Source organism: Gossypium arboreum, chromosome 8 (assembly GCF_025698485.1).
Source record: "Gossypium arboreum isolate Shixiya-1 chromosome 8, ASM2569848v2, whole genome shotgun sequence".
In the NCBI taxonomy this organism is placed as follows: Eukaryota; Viridiplantae; Streptophyta; class Magnoliopsida; order Malvales; family Malvaceae; genus Gossypium; species Gossypium arboreum.
This window is the reverse complement of record NC_069077.1, coordinates 6,820,730-6,841,998: the sequence shown is the minus strand read 5'-3', so window position 1 is coordinate 6,841,998 and position 21,269 is coordinate 6,820,730. Positions and strand designations below refer to the sequence as shown.

The 21,269-nt window shown below is 34.3% G+C and overlaps 1 non-coding gene across 1 annotated transcript; it reads right to left on the bottom strand.

The window, feature by feature from the left end:
* Positions 1-16,302: 16,302 nt before the first annotated feature.
* On the bottom strand, positions 16,303-16,409 carry LOC128279614 (small nucleolar RNA R71). The gene has a single exon (XR_008269813.1). It is a non-coding gene; the product is annotated as a small nucleolar RNA R71 (small nucleolar RNA).
* Positions 16,410-21,269: the final 4,860 nt, after the last annotated feature.

Below are 21,269 nucleotides of genomic sequence, written 5' to 3'. Positions count from 1 at the left end.
TACATGCCATACTTGTATTTTGATAGTGTGACGACTCCTGACGATTTTTTTAAAATATTTTGTTTTATAGTAATGGATCCCGGGTGAGCCGGTGATGATGATGTAGAAAGTAATGCGCCTGCTTCCACAGAAGGGGCAGCGCCATCTGAGAATAGGCCAGTAATAGTTGATCAGGGAGGAGTGACTCGAGAAGCTCTCTTCCGAGCTTTGAATGATTTGTTTGCCGAGTTCGTTAAATGCGAATCCGTGATTAGACCTCCACCCCTCATGATTCTCGGGCTACCCATGTAGTTCAAGCTTCCCCGATCCACAGTACAGTGGTAAGAGAAAAACCACCGTTGATAGAATCAGAAACAAGGGCGAAAGAGTTCCAAGCAACAAAAGATGATGATGCGAAAAGAGCGAAATTTTGGTTAGAAAATACTATCGAGTCTTTGACGAATTATCTTGTACACCGAGGAATGTATGAAATGTGTAGTATCACTTCTTAGAGACTCACCTACTACTGGTGGAAGACACTTGTATCGGTTGTACCGAAAGAGAGGTCACTTGGGATTTCTTTCAGAAGAATTTCGTAAAAAGTACATCATCGAGGTTTATTGACCGAAGAGAAAGGAATTCTGGAATTGAAACAAGGTAATATGATTGACCGATTATGAGCGTGAATTTGTCGGGCTCGATAAATATGCTCAAGAATGTGTGTCCACAGAGGCTATCCTGTAAAAGGTTTGAGGATGGGTTAAATGATGATATCCATTGTCGGTGGGTGTCCTAGAAATAAAAGAGTTCGTTATTTTAGTTGAGAGAGCCTGTAAGGTAAAGGAGCTATTAAAAAGAAAAGGCAAAGTTGAGACAGAGACACAAGATACAAAGAAGAGACAGATGAGCAGATCATTTCAGGCTACATCCAAGAGGCCCAGAGGGTTTTCTACCAGATCTAGCTTTTCGGCAGGGCAATCTAGTCAGAATAGAGTAGCAGATTTAAGGATCCAAGGCTCGGACCACCTCGACTACGAGTGTAGGTAATGTCGAGGGGTAGATCGAGGTGTCCACGGTGTGGTAGACTTCATTATGGTCCTTGTCGGGCAGGCGAAAATGTTTGCTATAAATGTGGTGCTCCAGATCATTTTGTACGAGAATGTCTAGAAGTGGCTAGCCGAGAGGTAACACAGAGTGCTAGATCCGGAAATGCTCCTACTAGAGGCAGATCACCGAGGCAACCGGGAGTAGGAGCAAATGTGAGGTACCTCTAGAGATTCGGTGTGAGACCGGATGTTAGAGCCCTGCAAGGACTTATGCTATTCGTGCACGCCAAGAGGCATCCTCCCCCGATGTGATTACTGGTACATTTTCTCTACATGATATTAATGTCATTGCTCTGATTGATCCGGGTTCAACTCATTCTTATGTTTGTATGAAATTGATGCCTAGTATAAGTATGCCTATAGAATCTACTGAATTTGTGATTAAAGTATCGAATCCATTAGGTAAGCATGTATTAGTAGATAAGGTATGTAGAAATTGTCCTTTAATGATTAGAGGCTCTTGTTTTCCTACGATCTCATACTATTTCCATTTGATGAGTTTGATGTGATTCTTGGTATGGATTGGTTGACTACACATGATGTGATAGTGAATTGTGGAAAGAAATTCATTGAGTTGAAGTGTGAAAATGATGAAATTCTTGGGTTAATTCGGAAGAGTCGATAGTTCATTTCCTATAATTTCATTATGTCCGCTCGAAATACTTGAGAAAAGGGTATGAAGCTTATCTTGCTTTTGTGTTGAACACTAAAGATCCGAATTGAAAATTGAATCGATTACGTGGTATGTGAGTTTCCGATGTGTTTAGGAAGAACTACCAGTTTGCCTCTGTTAGAGAAGTTGAGTTTGGTATTGAGTTGATTCGGTACCACGCCCATTTCTATTGCTCCTTATAGAATGGCTCTATTGGAATTGAAAGAATTGAAAGCTCGATTCAGAATTAACAGATAAAGGCTTTGTAAGACCCAGAGTTCACCATGGGTGCACCAGTGCTATTTGTGAAAAAAAAGACGGATCGATGAGATTGTGCATAGATTATCGGCAACTTAACAAGGTAACAAGAAAGAACAAGAATCCATTGCCTAGAATTGATGATTTTTTTGATCAATTGAAGGGAGCTACTGTGTTTTCCAAGATAGATTTGAGATCCGGATACTATCAGTTGCGAGTTAAAGAGTCAGATGTCCTGAAGACTGCTTTCCGGACTAGGTATGGTCATTATGAGTTCCTTGTGATGCCATTTGGCTTGACTAATGCTCCTGCCATTTTTATGGACTTAATGAACCGAATTTTTAGACCATACTTAGATAAGTTTGTAGTTGTGTTCATTAATGATATTTTGATTTATTCTCATGATGAGACTGAGCATGCAGAGCATTTGAGAATAGTTTTACAAATTCTGAGAGATAATCAGTTGTATGCCAAGTTCAGCAAAAGTGAGTTCTGGTTACGAGAAGTTGGTTTTCTTGGACATATTGTCTCAGGTGAAGGTATTAAGGTTGATACGAGTAAGATTTCAACCATTGTTGATTGGAAGCCTCCTAGAAATGTATCAGAAGTTAGAAGTTTTCTTGGTCTTGCCGGATATTATAGGCGATTTGTGGAGGATTTTCCATGATAGCTACCCGCTTGATGAGGCCGCTATGGAAGGATGTTAAGTTTGAATGGATGAGAAGTGCCAACAAAGTTTTGACAAGTTAAAGGCATTGTTGACTAAGCTCTATTTTAGTACAAATTTAACCGGGTAAAGAATTTGTGATTCTGATGATGCATCCTTGAATGGGCTCGGTTGTGTACTCATGCAGGAAGGAAAGGTAATTGCTTATGCCTCTGACAATTGAAGCCACATGAGAAAAATTATCCGACACATGATTTAGAGCTAGCTGCTATTGTATTTGCATTGAAGATTTGGAGACATTATTTGTATGGTGAAAGGTCTTGGGATATTTACCGATCATAAAAGCTTGAAATACTTGATGACTCAAAAGATTTGAATTTGAGGCAAAGAAGATGGTTGGAATTGCTTAAAGATTATGAGTTAGTGATTGATTATCACCTAGGTAAGGCAAATGTAGTCTTGACGCTTTAGCGAGAAACTTTTATTTACATTCTGAGCTTTGAATACCAATTTAGCCATGTCGGATGATGGTTCTATTTTAGCTGAATTTAGAGCTAAACCGGTATTTCTTGAAGAGATTTGTGAAGCTCGGAAAGATGATAATGACTTACAAGCTAAAAGAGTTCAATGTGAGTCGGGCATAGAATCGATTTGGATTGGTTCGATGGTTGTTTGATGTTTAGAGACGAATTTGTGTACCAAAGAATGATGAGCTTATTCGAAAGATTTTACGGAAGCACATAGCGATTCTTTATCTATTCATCCAGCAATACAAAAATGTATAATGATTTGAAGAAATTGTATTGGTGGGTAGGAATGAAAAGAGATATTTGAGTTTGTTTCTAGATGCTTGATTTGTCAACGGTAAAGGCCGAACATCGGTACCCTCGGGATTATTGCAACTGTGCTAGTTCGGAATGGAAATGGGACGAGTTACTATGGATTTTGTGACAGGATTGCCGTTAACACTTGAAAAAGAAAGATGCAATATGGGTTGTGATTGATAAGCTAACTAAGTCGGCTCATTTTATCCCAATCCGTATGGATTATTCACTTGACAAGTTGGCGAGTTATACATTTCAAAGATAGTTAGACTACATGGAGTGCCATTATCGATCATTTCGAATGAGATCCAAGATTTACTTCACGGTTCGGAAGAAGTTACAAGAGGCTTTAGGTGCGAAGTTGAGTTTTAGTACGACTTTTCACCCTCGAATCGATGGTCGATCGAGAGAGTTATTCGGTACTTGAAGATATGCTTAGATGTTGTGTATTAGAATTTCAAGGTAGTTGGGAAAAATACTTACCATTGGTAGAGTTTGCCTACAATAATAGTTATCGATCAAGTTTGAAGATGGCACCTTATGAAGCTTTGTATGGACGTAAATGCCGCACACCTTTATATTGGATGAGCTTAAAGAAAGCCGATTCTGGGTTGATCTAGTTAAAGAAACGGAAGAAAAAGTGAAAGTTATCGAAATTGTTTAAAAGCGACTTGAGACGGTAGAAGTCGTATGCGATTTAAAAGAAAAGAGATCGAATATCAAGTTGGTGACAAAGTTTTTTGAAAGTATCCCGTGGAAGAAAGTTCTCGATTTGGCAAGAAAGGCAAACTAAGTCCACGTTTTATTGGACCGTTTGAAGTGATTGAGAGAGTCGGACCATTAGCATATCGGTTAGCTTTACCGATTGAGTTAGAAAGATTCATAATGTATTTCATGTATCTATGCTACGTCGTTATCGTTCAGATCCGTCACATGTGATTTCTCAAGCGAGGTTGAGATTGACCAGACATGACTTACGGTTAGAAGCAGGTAAAGATTCTAGCTCGAGAGGTAAAGCAATTAAGGAACAAAAGTATTGTACTTGTGAAAGTACTATGGAATAGACATGGGGTAGACGAGGCTACATGGGAACCCGAAGAGGCTATCAAAACAGTACCCATATCTCTTCACGGTAAGATTTTGGACGAAAATCCCTAAAGGGGAGAAATGTAACATTTGAAATAGGGCCTAACGAACGATGGTTGCGAAACCACAAATTCAGGTAAAAAAACATTTATTATTATTTTGAGGTTCATGGTATGATTACATGATTGTGTGAAAATTTAGTGATAAAATTCTATGCATAAAGTGCTTAAATTGAGGTTAGGGACTAAATCGAATAATTTGTAAAACTTGCATTCTAGAAGTTTTAGTATGAAATTATTTTGGAATATTAATTAGGAGATCTTAAATGGTAATTTGACCAATTTTAAGTTCATGGACAAAATTAGGACATGGAAGGAATTTTGAAAGTTTAGTAAGGAGGGCATTTTGGTCATTTGGTTATTAACATTAATAAAAGGTAAAAAGATGATAAAATTGTATCATCTTCTTCAAGTTACCAGCAGAACCTTACCTCTCTCCATAGCTGGGGTTTCTTCAACTTTCAAGCTTCATAGTAAGTGATTCCAAGCCCGCTTTTAATGATCTTTACGTTTTTGAAGTCCGTTAGCTCGATAAAGCTTATGCTAGCAATAATTTAAGTTAGGAATCAAATTTGGAAAAATACCCATAGGTGAAATTTGTGTATTTTGATGTTTTATGATGGAATATGAGGTTTTAAATTATGTTAGACAACTTGTGCTACTTGGTTTTAAGTGAAAGCAGTAAAAGGCTTAATCGGTAAAAATACCTAATAGTCATAAGTACATGTTAGTGTGTGAATTTGATGTTTCCATAGAAGGGAAAAATGATCAGCATGTCATAGAACATAAGAAAATAGGATGAAGTTTAATTTACGAGCCTTGGGGCAAAAGTGCAAATATGTGAAAGTTTAGGGGTAAAAATGTAATTTTGCCAAAGTTTGAGTAAAGGGTTGTTTTGATAAGTGTTGATATTAAATAAGCTAAATTTGCTATTATAGATCAAGAAGAGCGAAATTCGAGAGTAGATTGGGGAAAAGAAAAAGTAAAGGACTAAATTGTAAAGTTTAGTCACATTTTGTATCGAGGTAAGTTTACAGTAAATAAATGCAATATTCTTTTATTTTACATTATTATTGTCAATTTCCAGCATTTATATATTTATGTTATGAAAATATTTAAAGTCGAATTTAAGGTGAAGTGACAGAGGAAAAGTGTTAGAAAGCCTCGGTTGAACCCTAGGAATGTTAGGATATTAGGGTTGACAGGACAGAACGAAATGAGCCATGTAAGTCCATATTAGAAATATGGCTTTGGAGACAGGATTGAGCCATGTAAGTCCATATTATATATGGCATTGGAGACAGGAATAATTCATGTAAGTCCATGTCAAAGACATGGCATTGGCGAGATATTGATGAGCAGAAGCGACCTAGTATCCTTAGTATTCCGAGTGGTTCAACGGGTCAGGATACGAGTTAAATTACAGTGAATTAACAGCAAAGGAAAAGTAGATTATACTTATGAAAAAGGAAAGGTCAGGTAAGAAAGAAGGTAAGGGAATAAAGAAGAAGATAGAAATTGAGAAGTAAAGAAATTTATGATGTTAGATGATATTATGCATAATTATCCATTATGTTGAATGTTGTGATTTATTTGCTTGTAAGCTTACTAAGCCTAGTGCTTAATCTCTTTATTTTCTTCTTCTTATAGTACTTATCTAGCCACTCGGGATCGAAGGAAGCGTCGGAGGCCGATCACACTATCAAAGAAATAACTCGGTATAATTAGGCGTTTTGTTTTGTGTATGGCATGTATAGAAACTTAGCCACTTTTGGTATAATATGAACAATGAATGATGTGTAAATACTTGCTAGTGATTAGCTAATAAAATGGCCGATGATATGCATGTTTATTAATATGTATGATTGAATGGTGATTATCACATGAAAATTATGAAAATGTGAAAGTAACCTAAAAACAGATTCAAGTAACAGCAATGACGTAACTTTGAAAAATCACTAAAATTGTATAAACATAGTTTGAAGATGAATAATATATGAAATTAAAGCTTATTATGTCTATTTTCTTATGGAATAAGAAAAATAGGTAAAGGTATTATATTTCATGATATATCTGAGTTTTAATGAAACAGGGTCAGAGCGATTTCTGGAACCCCTATTTCAAATTTGGAAATTCACCATAAATTGTACAAAACTAATTAGAAGGTATACTTTATATGGTTATAATACTTGTTGAGTCTAGTTTTAAGAGAAACAAACGGCTTAGTGATATGAATTTTTTACAGGAAGAAACATGGTTCGTAGTAACAAGAGGTTAGTGCAGTCGAGTTTTGAAACAGGGGAAACTTTAACTAATAAACTGTACTAATTGGCCAAGTCAAAAATCTATGAAAAAATTAGTAGATAGATATATGAGTCTAGTTTCAGGAAAATTTACGGATCTTAATTTCGAGTTTGAAACTCAAGATATGAATTTTTAGGCGACTCTGACGCAGAATGGCAGCACATTCGAAATGCTTAAATAAACAATTTAAACCTATTTAAGGGATAGAATAAGTTTAGTAATGCCTCGTGCTCGATTCTGGCAACAGTCTCGGGTAAGGAGTGTTACAGTAGGCTTGGGATAAGTCCCACACTTTGAATTTAGCCTTGATATTGGCTATTACTCATTTTGATTATATGCAAAGATGATATTTCCTCGGCTGGGTAAATTGCCTTATGAAAGAATGTCTATTGTAGCTGATTTGGTTGTATGGTATAGACTAGAATCGGTGTTGGTTGAGTTTGTGTCAATTGATGTAGGTAAGGGTGGCAAATAGGCTTGGTAAATAGCCTTATTTTGTCTACACGGGTAAGCACACGGGCGTGCGCCTAGGCCTTGTGTCCCCTGCACGTAAAAATTTCAAGTCAGTATGCATGGTAATAAATACACGGACAGGGACACGGCCGTGTGTCTCAGCCGTGTGACATGTTGGGTGTGCTGACGTCAGAAACAGGATACTCAACTTTTCTCACACAGGCTAAGACACAGGCGTGTCAAGGCCGTGTGAGCAACACGGGCCAGGGACACGGGCGTGTGTCCAAGCCATGTGAAGTCTGCACTTGAATTATGTGAAATTGTGTAAATAAATTGGCCACACGAGTAAGGGACACGGGCATGTCCCTAGGTGTTTAGGCCGTGTGAGACACACGGGCTATCAGCACGACCGTGTTAAGATGGTCACACGGGCGTGTTACCTTTCAACACGAGCGTGTGCCCTGTTTTAAATGCAAAGTTTGCATAGATTGGATAAGAACTCGGAAGGATTCCGAATGGTTTCCAATGGTCTATTTAGGCCTCATAGGTCCATATTAAAGGGTTTTAAGTAGAAATTGAAAAAGTTTTAATTTGGGCCGAGTCTTGGTGACTTAAGATGGGTTGCATGCATGAGATCAAGTTAGGTAATGCCTTATACTCCGCCCCGACTTGGGTAACGGATATGGGGTGTTACAACTCCAATTGGTCATTTTCATTTTTGGCACCAATTTATTTTAAGTCTTGATCCGGGTAAAAAAAAAAATGATTAAAGTGAAAAAAGCGGTAGAAACTAAAATAATTTATTAAAAACTTATCATAGTGTATTTGTTTACCCCATTGCCGAAAGTTTTAATTTTTTTTAAGATTGAAACTTTAAATTTCAAAACATCAAAATCAATTAAATAAATTGTTGAGATTTTTTATCTCTTGAGAGTGTCAACTGATTTGTTATATTATAATACTGAAATTAATTCATTTAATTAATTTAATCTCCTTCTAAAGTTTAAAATTTTATTTTATGTTTCCAAATTAAAATGAAATCAAATAACTATCTTTAATAATTGTCTACAAAACCCAAATTTCTTTTGATTATATGATCTTGAATCTTCTATGTTAAGCTAAAAACAAAGAAAAATAGGTTAATTAGGCAAAAATGCCATTTTTGAAAGTTAATGAGGGAATTAGACTGTTTTTCTCAAATTTAGGGAAATAGGCTAATTTTGAAAAAGAAATAGAAAATGCCTCTAGAAGCCATTTTCATCCAACGGCCATTTTATCCGACTGTCAAAAAATATAAAATAGTCAATTTTTTCAACAGTTAAAATTTCAAATGGCTAATTATATTTTTACCCCCCAATGGCTATTTCATTTTTTATATAAACCCTACTTATTTTCAAATTTAGTCTCTCTATTTTTTAAATTTAAAAATTCAGATCTAATTGTTCACACTATTAAATTCTTTTGCTCAATTCGTTGAAGTGACATTTTGAAAGTTAAAAAAAAATCCACACAATAACCATGTAACAAAAAAAAAAACATTGCAATGAATATGAGTTTAACAGATAATTTTGACAATGTCAACAACTCCTAAAAATTACATCGTCATTTTAATTGAAATATAATTTTGGGGTAATCAATGATATTGAAAAAGTTAAGGTACCAAATTATGTCAAAACTTAAAATATAAAAATTAAATCTTAAAATTGAGTGCAATATAGGAACCAAAAATTGAAATTTGACCATAATTATATAATTTATAAAAACTTAAAAACTTATCTAAACTCATCATGTCAAAATATATATTTTTTGTTAGTAGAATATTTTAAAAAAATCTATGTAAAAATTTAGTCAGAGTAGTCAACAATATTAACAATTTAGACTAAACATTATAAAAATAGGGACAAATTATTGTAGAATTTAAGTATAAAAATTAAATCTTAATTTTAAGTATAGTAGAGGTATCAAAAGTGATATTTGACCATTTTTGTATGTACGGCGTGGAAGACTGAAGGCCTAGACACGTGCAAGGTAAAGGACCGCCCTTTATAAAGATCAAATATTAATTTTAGGCATGGTTGGTAAAGGGGCCGAAAAATGGTATTTGACCATTTTCCTATGAAAAGCAAAAAATAAAAATAAAAATGAAGGCCAAACACGTGTCAAGGTTTGGAAACCTTTTATATTAGCATCATTCTCTTGCTTCATATTATGTTGATTATTTATTTTATCAAATTATGAAGTATAAATTTGAATGTTAAATCATATTCTAATATTATTTTAGAAATTTATTATTTTTATTTTTTAATTTAAAATTAAAGTCCAATTATTACTACAGTTAAAATTTTTATAAATTTTATTGATGTGACATTTTAAAATTTTAAAAATTGTCAATCATGTAATAATAAAATAATATTAAAAATGTTTATATAGATTTCTTTCTTAAAACATTCATTCGAATGTATCATGATAAAATAATGTTTTTGTTAGAATATTGTTCCTAAGAAAATTGATGTCAACATTTTTATTGAAATAAATAACAATAATAAATATTTAAACTAACCAATGATATTATAAAAGTAAAAGTCTAAAATTGAAGTTTGATCATTGTCTAATAATGTACAAAAATAAAAAACAAAGCAGCAATGCAAACCTAAAAGACATAGAAAACTATGTATCATCTCTAAGACTCTTCAAATTATATATAAACATGTAATATTTTAATCGAAAATTTAATTATATGAACTATTTATACTAATTAATAACGCTATAATGACCAAATTGTATTAGAAATTAAATTATAAAAGTTAAATCTCAAATTTAGGACCACAATTGAAATTTAATTATTTTTCTAAAAGCGTAAAAAGAAAAATGTAAGACTAACGCAAACTTAAAAGAAATAGAAAACAATGTCAATCTCTAAGACTCTTAACGTATTCAAGTTGTATATAATCATGTAATGTTTTAATAAAAAGTTAATAATATCAACTATTTGGACTACTTAATAACAAAATAAAAATATAAGGACCAATTTACGTTTAAAATTAAATTATAGACATTAAATATTAAATTTAGAAATTTTAGAGGATCAAAACTGAAATTTAACCATTTTGATAAAATGTAAAAAGAAGAAAGAGAAAGAGAGCACGGTCTGGGTGTGCCGCTTGTAAGTAGAAAAGGACCTTAGAGATATTAGAGGACCAAAATTGAAATTTAACCATTTTGGTAAAACGCAAACAAAGAGAGAGCATGATTTGGCCGTCAGTCTAAATGGAATTTAAATGCTTTCAGCTTCTCGCCGTTTTTTCTTACTTCTTCTTAAATATATATATATATATATATATATATATATATATATATATATATATCAAATAAGAAAATTTACATATATTAAATATTTTAAAGACATGTAAAAATTATTTAAAATTTGCTGATTGAGTCTTAACTTGATTGGTATGAACATTGTTGACAATGTAGAAGTACGTGTGCTCAAGTACGTTGAAGTATATTATCCTCCTATTTATAAATTAGGAAAGGGCTATGGGTAGTTCTAGGCATTATATTACAAAGAGCAGATATAATCAAAACTAATAATAAGATTATTAAAAAAAAAATTGAAATTTAGGAAAAAGTAAAGAGGAGGTTGACTTCATCATCCATCCTTAAGTCGAAGATGGCGTTTATAAAGCAAGAATGCCACGTTGGATTGGACTGTGCATCCTATTAAAGGAATGTGAACGTTGCGCGCTTGGTAAGGTTTAAACCCTTACCCCTTATATTTGCATCTAAATGCATATACACTGCCACTTAATCAAGTGGTACTATGGCTCCCCTCTAATGACCTATATGATATAGGTTCAAGGTTTAATACTCTACCATAGGTAAATGACCACTATTTCCTTTAGTAGGTGATCATGCACCACATATAGTCTGATTTATCGAGGCACTTCCACTTTATGAATCTATTGAATCTTCAAGTAGCCTCTGAGATTCAAGTTTTCCATAGAGTTGGGAGACAAAACATTAGGTTGATCCAAAGACAATAACAACTTGTTGAGGGGTTTGTTTGGCTCAAACCCTTACGTGCCCTATAAAGGGGAGGGGTTCAAACCGTACTAAGCACGCGACACACAATCCAATCCAACAAGGTGCTCCTAGAAGTAAATTTCATCATGTTAGATATGACATGATTACACAATATAAATATAACTTGACATAAAAAAAGATCATAAACATAACACAAATACATTATTTATATTTGAATTGGAAGCATGATTTTTAACTATTAGCTTACCTATATTTTTTCAAGATCAATAAAGTTGTTTTAGTATATAAAGACAACTGAATTCTCTCGACACCTTTATCTATTCATTCATTTTATGTACCAATTTTTTAATACAAATTATTGAAAGGCTTAAATACAAAGTCTTTTGAACGAAAACAATATATTTTTCAAGCATTACAATAGCATAAGCAAAAGTATTTAAATGTGCAATTTGGTGGACAAGCATCCTTGCAATCGTCATCCGTGCTACATTTAGCATTCGCCATTGGTACACCATCAAAGGGTAATGGCTCAGACACCGGCAAGCAACTACATTTATTGGTTTTTAAGTCACAAAGGCCGAGATGATCACAGTTCAATTGACACTCAGAGTTAATGAGTACATGCTTCCAAGTTTGATACACCTCCAAATTAAACAAGAAATTTTCATCATTTATTTGTTTTATTTAATTTTTTAATTAAATATTGATGCATATATATAATATAAATCTAAGACAAATGAGATTTGAATCTCAACAATTGCAGCCTCTCCTTTTATCTTAAGATCACAATATCTTTTGTACAAAAAAAAATCATATGTATATGTAATGTTTAATTGTCGAAATAAAGAAATATTATATACACTAACCAAATGCTACGATCAAAACAATTAAGAAAGAAGCAACACCAAAAGAAGCCATTTTTTGAAAGATGTTGAGAGATTAAATTTAGAGTCGGTTATATTATGAAAATGAGTCAATGATGCACAATTTATGAGATATATTGGACATTTTATAGCTGAATTTGTGGACTGCTTTGAACCGAATATTAAACGATGCAATAAATAGTTGAGGATATACTTTCCAATTATGTAGCATAATAAAAATCTCAAATAGGAAAAATACTAAATTTACAATTTAATTTACACAACTTATGGTATAATAAGGATAAGAACAAAAGTAAGACATATAGAGTTACCATATATAATAAATTTTTGGAAGTTTCATTATTATAAATAAGGATAAATCTGAAAACTATACATGACATATGATTTAAATTGCAATTGTATGCATGAAATTTGATGTTGTGCAATTTTAGACATGAAATTTTGATTTGATTCAATTCTTGTAAATTATTAACATAATTATTGAGATAATATCATTTTATGTTTATAAATTGCATACATAAAATAATTATATTTATCCAATATAAAAATAACTGATGTATTTATTTTTAAAATGTGTATGATTTAAATCAAAATTAAAGTTTCAAGTGTTCATTTGAACCACAATTAGAGTTTCACGTGTATAATTACACCAAATTAAAGTTCATGTATATTAATGCACATTGAATCAAAGTTCATGTATAATTTTAGATTTATCTCTTATAATAAATACAATACTTTCACAAATATAATATAAGTACAAATGTTTGTTTAACCAACTATAATGTAAAATCAAACTAGTTCAAAGCATAATAGATGAAGAATCGAAAAGAACTAAACAAAATTTACACATATTATATACACATGGTACAATTGAAGACACATATTTCAATAATTTATTATGAAACTCGAATCTGTGTACTCAAAGCATCCACCATATTAATATTTTTTATAATTTACAATAAATTGAAAATAATTTTCTAAACAAAGACAATAATTTTTTTTAAATTTCAGTCAAATTATTAAGTTAGGATTTATAACTTAGTGAATACATCTTATATCCAAAAAATATTGATGTTTCATTTTTGGGTAAACTATTAAAATAGTCATTTTTGTTTACCTCATGTTACATTTTAGTCATTTATATTTGAAATGTTACGTTTTAGTCACTTATGTTATCGTGTTGTAACATTTTAGTCACTGTGCTGTTATCTGACATGGCACATTAATTCATCATTTTAAACGAAAATCTTAGGTTAAATTCTAAAATTGGTCTTTATATTTTTTTCATTTTGGGCAATTTAATTTTTTTATGTTCTTTTAACTTTTTTTTTCTTTTTTTTTTCATTCTCTTTTGCTTATCCCTCTGTTTTCCTCCCCTTTTCATTTCTTTTAACATACTTTTATTTTTATGTTTTCCATTTGTTAAAACTAGTCCACAAGCTTGCCTTACTCGGAAATATTTAAATTATTCAAAAAATAAAAGTATAGAGATTAGTTTTAACAAATGACAAATATAGAAAAACTATGTTAAAACAAATGGAGAAAGGAGGAAAACAAAGGGAAAAGCAAAATAGAATGGAAAATAAAGAAAAAAAAGAAAGTTAAAAGAACATAAAATAAAAAAATAAATTGCTTAAAATGAAAAAATATGGAGACCGATTGTATAAATTAACCAAATTTTTTTTGTTAGAAATGATGATTTTACGTTTCACGTTAGGTTACTGTTATACCGTTAACAATAATTAATGTCTCAGTGACTAAAATGTTACAACGCGATAACGTAAAATTTCAAATATAAGTGACTAAAATATAACTTAAGGTAAACAAAAATGAATATTTTAATAGTTCACCTGATTTAAAATTAATTTATTGTTAATTCATTATAGGAATGCTCGTCATTACTACTTTAAAATCTAAATAAGTTTTATAATTGAAAACCATAATATATACATATTTTTATCCCATTCTTGGCATATTTTTGGATGATTTATCATAAGATTTAGTGAATTCGTTGTTCCTAATCCTTTAAATTCATGTTTTATACTTAGGTGAGCATAGGAAGGTGAAAAGAGCAAGAAATTGGCCAAAAACGGACAAAATGGGCTTATCTTAGTATTTCACACGGCCTAGGCACTTCCACACAGTAAACCACACACCCGTGTGAGGCACATGGGCAGGCCACGCGCCCGTGTGTCATAGCCGTGTTGACTAAAAACCAACTCAGAATTACACACGGCTTGAGCACCTTCACACGGGCGTGGCACACGGCCGTGTCCCTGTCGAGCCCAAGTCTAATTTTACTCGAAAAAGGCTAATTTTGAGGGTTTTGAAGCATTCCAAAGTGTATATAAACACCCTAGAAGAGGATTAAAAATGACACGGAGAGTAGAAGGCAGAAAATACTCAAGGATAGCTATCAAAATCAGCTTAGAAGCAGGATCTACTTCAAGACTGAAGATCTCTATTCAATTTCCTAAGAAGTTCTTTGGGTTTCTTTATGTTTTGTTGTTTTCCCAATTTTGAGATATTTTCCATTATTATGAACTAAACTCTCTAAATACTTAAAAGAGGTGAAACCTAAGATGAATCTTATTACTATTTGATTTATATGATAAATACTTGTTTTTGTTCTTAATTGTGAGTTTTAATCATTGCTTTAATATTCCAGGATATTAATTCAGGTTTTGATATGCTTATTCAGTGGAGCAAAAGCCCCTATTTAAGAGTAGATCTTCCATGATTAAGCGGAGTTGCATGCAATCCTAGAGATAGGACGACATAAATCTGCCGGATTAGAGTCAAATCTAATAAGGGAATCCATAGATCGAGTTAATGTGATAATAGGGGTTTTAATTAGAAAGAGATTTCGAATAATCAACCTAGAGTCAGTTGTTTTTAGTCTCAAGAGAGATATTAACATAAATCAGAGATTTCTACGGATTAAGTCAAGTGAATAAATCGTCTAATTCAAAAATAATAAGTAAAGTCTAGGTGAATTCTTCATTGGGTATTGTCTTCTCCATCGGTTTTCTAAACAATATTTTTCAACTTTTATCTCTGTCGTAATCTCAGTTAATTAGATAATTAGTCTTAGTTAAAACATTCCTTTAATTATTAGGCTAGATAATAAAGAGATAGTAATTACTAGTACTTTTAGTCCTTGTGGATACGATATTTTCGATCTCACCATAACTATACTATTGTTCTATAGGTGCACTTGCCTTAGTTGAATTTTTAGTTAGTTTAGCAATCATCAAGTTTTTGGCGCCATTGCCGGGGACTAAGATATTAGGAACACTTAATTTTTTTTTTACTTTAGCCATTCTTTTATTTTTACTGCAATTTAATTTTGTTTTTATTACTAATTTTTTCTTTTATTTACTTCTGGCAGGTTTTTATAGTTTATGACTAGAAGAAACCTGTCAGGACCTCTACTTTTTGACAATGAGATTGAAAGCATAGCTTATAAAAACTGAAGAGAAATAAGGCGAAGCCTCCAATACATAGAGGAAAAGCGAGAGGGCGATATTCACACTACAACCGAGGAGATGGCTGAAAATCAAAATAATCCGCTACCTCCTATGGTTGTCGCAAATCTAGTAAATCAGAATCCTGCTCCTCGTACTATGTACGACTATGCTAAGCCCAATTTAACAGGAAATGAATCGAGTATAGTTAGACCTACTGTTGCTACAAATAATTTTGAACTGAAACCTAACACGATTCAAATGATACAACAGTTTGTTCAATTTGATGGTTTGCAGGATGAGGATCCAAACACTCATTTAGTAAATTTTCTAGAATTCTGCGACACTTTTAAGATCAGTGGCGTTTCTGACGATGCCATTCGCCTTCGGTTGTTTCCCTTTTCATTGAGGAATAAGGTTAAATAATGGTTGAACTCGTTACCACGAGGGTCAATCACTACTTGGGAAGAAATGACCGAAAAATTTTTACTTAAATATTTTCTGCCAACTAAAACGGTTAAATTAAGGAATGATATCTCTTATTTTGTGCAGATGGATCTAGAAACTCTTTATGATGCATGGGAAAGATACAAGGACTTATTGAGAAGGTGCCCTCACCATGGGTTACCTCTATGGCTGCATGTTCAGACTTTTTACAACGATGTGAACCCCTCAATAAGGTAACTGATTGATGCAGTTGCTAGTGGAGCTTTACATAATAAAACACCTGAAGAGGCTTACAAATTTATTGAAGAAATGTTACTGAATAACTGTCAGTGGCAAGTTATGAGAATGAAGCCGATAAAAGCAGCTAGTGTCTTCAACCTTGACGCGGTCACTATGCTATCTAACCAGGTAGAACTTTTAAATAAAAAGATTGATGGTTTGTATGGTTCTACTCAGGTACATCCAGTGATGAGGTGTAATTCAAATGAAGGAGGAGCGCACAACACAGATTATCCATCCTTCAACCCTAGCACCGATGAGAAACAAGTCCACTATATCGGTAATAATTCTAGACCTCAACATAATCCGTATAGTAACACTTATAATGCAGGTTGGAGGAACTATTCCAATTTCTCGTGGGGTGGTCAAGGAAATCAAATATCACAACATCCTCTAGTTTTTCAACAACTATCTTACCAACAAGAGAAGAAGCCGAACCTTAAAAAGATGCTAACGAAATTCATCTCGATAGTAGAAACACGTTTCCAGAATACTGACACAACACTTAAAAATCAGCAAGCATCTCTTCAAGGGCTCAAAAATCAAGTAGGCCAACTGGCTAAGATGATATCAGAGAGACCACAAGGTAGCTTGCCAAGTAACACTGAAACTAACCCAAGAGAACAGTTTGATGCGATTACTGTTCGAGATGAAGAAGGGTTAGTTAAACATGAACCAGAACTGAGGTAATGATCTGTGGTAAGGTTGAGATGAATCACAGCGAACATAAACCGGTAAGTAGAGACTATACACCTCGAGTGTCATATCCCAAAACAACTAAGAAAGACCACACCAACGAACAATTTGGTAAATTTCTAAAAATTTTGAAAAAGTTGCACATTAACTTACCTTTTGTTGAAGCTCTTTCGCAGATGCCCAACTCAGTTAAATTTCTAAAGGAGCTCTTAGCTAATAAATGAAAGTTAGATGATGCGTCGCATGTAGAATTAAACGTAGTTTGCTCAGCCAATCTACAAAATAAGCTACCCAACAAATTGAAAGATCCAGGGAGTTTTACGATTCCTTGCTTAATTGGTAGTCTAAATGCCAACAATGCTTTGGCTGATTTAGGGGCAAGCATTAATGTCATGCCCTATAAAATGTTTAAATAGTTAGGTTTTGGGAAACCCAAAAAAACTAGGATGAGCATTCAATTAGCAGATAAAACCATTCGATTTCCTAGGGGTATTGTTGAAGATGTACTCGTAAAAATTGATAAATTCATATTCCTAATTATTTTGTTGTTCTAGGCATGGAAGAGGATAGTGATGTCCCTTTAATTTTAGGATGCCCCTTTTTAGCAACTGCTAGAACTATCATTGATGTTGGTACAGGTGAACTCACACTTCGTATAGGAGAAGATACAATCACGCTTTAAGCTCGTGATTCTGTCTAGACATCGAGTCATGAAGATGAGTCTATAAAACTTGTTAATGTGAGTAACCTTGTTGTTCAACCCTTTTTACAGGAAAAACTTTCGAGAAGTACAAATGAGCCTCGTTCTAGTCTATGTGATGACAAGACTATCCATGAAAATCGAAGGCTACAGATTGAGAAACTAGATGAATGGCGAACACAGGTTAAGGAGAAACCGAAAATACACGATGAATCAAGGCGGTGCCATGACAAACTTAAAGGTGAATCAAATTAACTTAAGGTTGAAGACAAAGTACTATTAGATGAAGCAGACCTTCGTATTGCCACTTCTGAACCTAATGGAGAAATACCTTTTACGGTACTCAACGTTTTTCCATACGTTACAGTCGAGGTAACTCATTTCAAATTCGGCACTTTTAAGGTAAAGAGTACTCGTCTAAAACCTTATTTTGATAAGATTGTTAGTAGGGATGAGGAGTTTCAACTCCTCGAACCACCATAACCATGCAAATATGATGTGAGTCGAGCTTAGACTATAAATAAGCGCTTCTCGGGAGGCAACCCGAGCACTAACACCACTAACCCGTTTATTTTATATATTTTTCGTGTTTTTATACAGAGACAGCGACCCACACGGCTTGGACACACGGTCGTGTCCTTGGCCATGTGGAAACAGGGCTAAAAATTCCCAAGTATCGAGCCACATGGTCATAAACTGGATCCAAACGACCGTATGAAGCATACGGCAAGTACACATGGGCATGTTCTAGGCCGTGTGAAAACTGAAACTAAATTTTCAAATTTTAAATAGGTCAGAGAGCTACACGAGTGAACCACAAGCTGTATGTTCGGACACACGGACGTGTGAGAGACCACACGGGCGTTGGAGAAGCGAACAACGTAGCACAGGGTCGTGTGATACGGCCGTGTGACGAATGGGCATTCTATATTCTCGATTAACACGGGTTAAACTCGAGCCACACGAGTGTGTGACACGGGCGTGTGGCCCAACACGGGGTCCTAACACGACCGTGCCTCTATTTTAACCCCCCAAAACCTAATTTTTATTTTGTCTTCTTCTTCCTTAAACCATTCCAACCAGCCGCCGTCGCAGCCCCCCTTTCCTCACACCGACCATTTCCTTCCTCTCTCTCATCGACTGTCGACTGGCCACTACCTTCCATTTTCCTTTCTCTTTCTTTCTTTTCCCTTTCTTCTCTTCTTCCCCTCTCTTCTTCCTTTCTCTTCCCTACTTTCTTTTTCTTTCTCCCTTACCTGCACAGCCACCAGCCGTTTCCCTCGCCGTCGACCCCACGTCGTCCGTCCCTCCGACCACCAGCATCCAGTTCTCCTTCCATTTCCTTTTATTTCCATCTATTAACCTATCCTCTATTTTTATTATTTACTTATTTCCCCCTATTATTATTGTTTATTTATTTCTTTATCTATTTATTTATTTTTTAGTTAGTCTTCTTTATTATTATGTTATTATTCATTATATTTGATTATTATTCTTATTATTAGTCTGTTTGTTTTTATTTTCGTTTCTAATTCTTTCATTTTTGTTCTTTGTTTTATCCTATATTATTATTTTTAGTATTCATTCAATATTTTCCTATATTTGTTTGATGTTATATTCATTCCATGATTTTTCTTTCTTTTAAGTTTTATTCCTCAAGTGCTATTGTTATATTCATATATATTTTTCTAGTCTTTGCTATGATTAGTGTTAGGACATATTCTTTTTAGGACATTAGTTTTATTTTTACTACTTAGATTCTATTATTTTTCTTTCTTCGATATATGGTAGAATACTTGGTGTTGTTTTTTATTCTTGTTATTTTCAGGTATACCATGACAAACACACAAGGCAAGAAGACTGTCGTTCCCGCTTCGAAAAAGTGGAAGGGTCCTGGCGCAACCTCCTCGAGCACCTCAACTGAAGCTCGTCATCCTCTACTTTTATTCTCGTCAGGCCACAAGACGACTTGTTTCAGCTTTTGCGTGTACGACCGCTAGGTTTGGGCCGATGTATTGACTTGGCCACATTGGAGCAGGTCAAACTAGCTGATGAGGTACGTGCTTTCATTACCACTGCCCCGTAAGATCGGTTCTTTGTGATTATCGAGCCCACTTATTCAGAGCTTATCTTGGAGTTTTGCACTACTTTCCATCTACAACATATAATGAATACACATGACGAGGCCGGTACTATCACTTTCTGACTTGGTAGCTCAGTGCGACATATGAGCGTCCCTGAGTTTGGCGCAGCTTTGGGCATCTACACCGATGAATTTATAGGTGCCGATAACTTTTTTCACCTCCACCGTCATATCCATTACTCACCTTCGTGCTGTTAAACCGATCTAACAGTTAGTCAGATCTGTTATGATGTGAGTCGCTCGAAGGCGACATCTCTTTCTCCGGCTCTACGATACATCCACGCCTTATCCACACGTTGACTGGCAGGAGAGATAGCACAGGAGTTGTAAACACTACTGATACATATTTTCTCTGACTCTATGATACATCCACACCTTATTAGCTCACACGTTGACTGGCAGGAGAGATAGCACAGGAGTTGTAAGTACTACTGACGCATACTATCTTTGGAGCATGGCGACTGGTCACGTCTTTGATTTGGCATACTTCATAGCGCTTACTTTTCGCCATCAAATGGACCGCCATAGGAGGCGTCCCATCTATCTTGATCCCTACGTAACTCGTCTCGCTCGATACTTCAGCCTCTTCGACACTCCAGAGATGTCGTCGACACTCACACTAGTAGGCCAGATGGCTCCCTAGGGAATTTCTAGTATGATCCACATGAGGATGATAGAGCGACACCGTGGATTCGACCCCCCCAGTACAGACTCGTTCATTCTGATGACTAGGATGAGCAGAAGACATTACTGATAATGTCCTTCCCTCTCACGAGGACCCACACCCACCGTCACCATCGAGTCACTGACCTTCTACTGCCACCGTGACTGATATATCTGAGCGATTCACTCGTTTCAAGCAACAGTGTTTTGCGAAGTTTGACAGTCTCGAGGCAACTCTACAGTAGATCTGTCAGCACTTCCACATCTCGCCTCCACCACCACCACCTTGTGTCACTGACGCATCTGATGATGAGGACCTCTGAGTCTATTTATTTTTTTCTTTTTCTTTTTTCTTTTATTTATTTTTTTCTTAAGACTTATGTTTTATATTTTGAACTATGTTTATCTTTATGGTTATTATCAAGTAACCCCTCAATTCTCTTCCACAGTTGTGTTTATTTTCTTATTAGTAACTCAGAATCATACCTTTCATTAGCCTTATCTACAACTCTAGCTTTCACTATTCCAAGGATTTCATCCAAAAATTCAGGGCAGTTT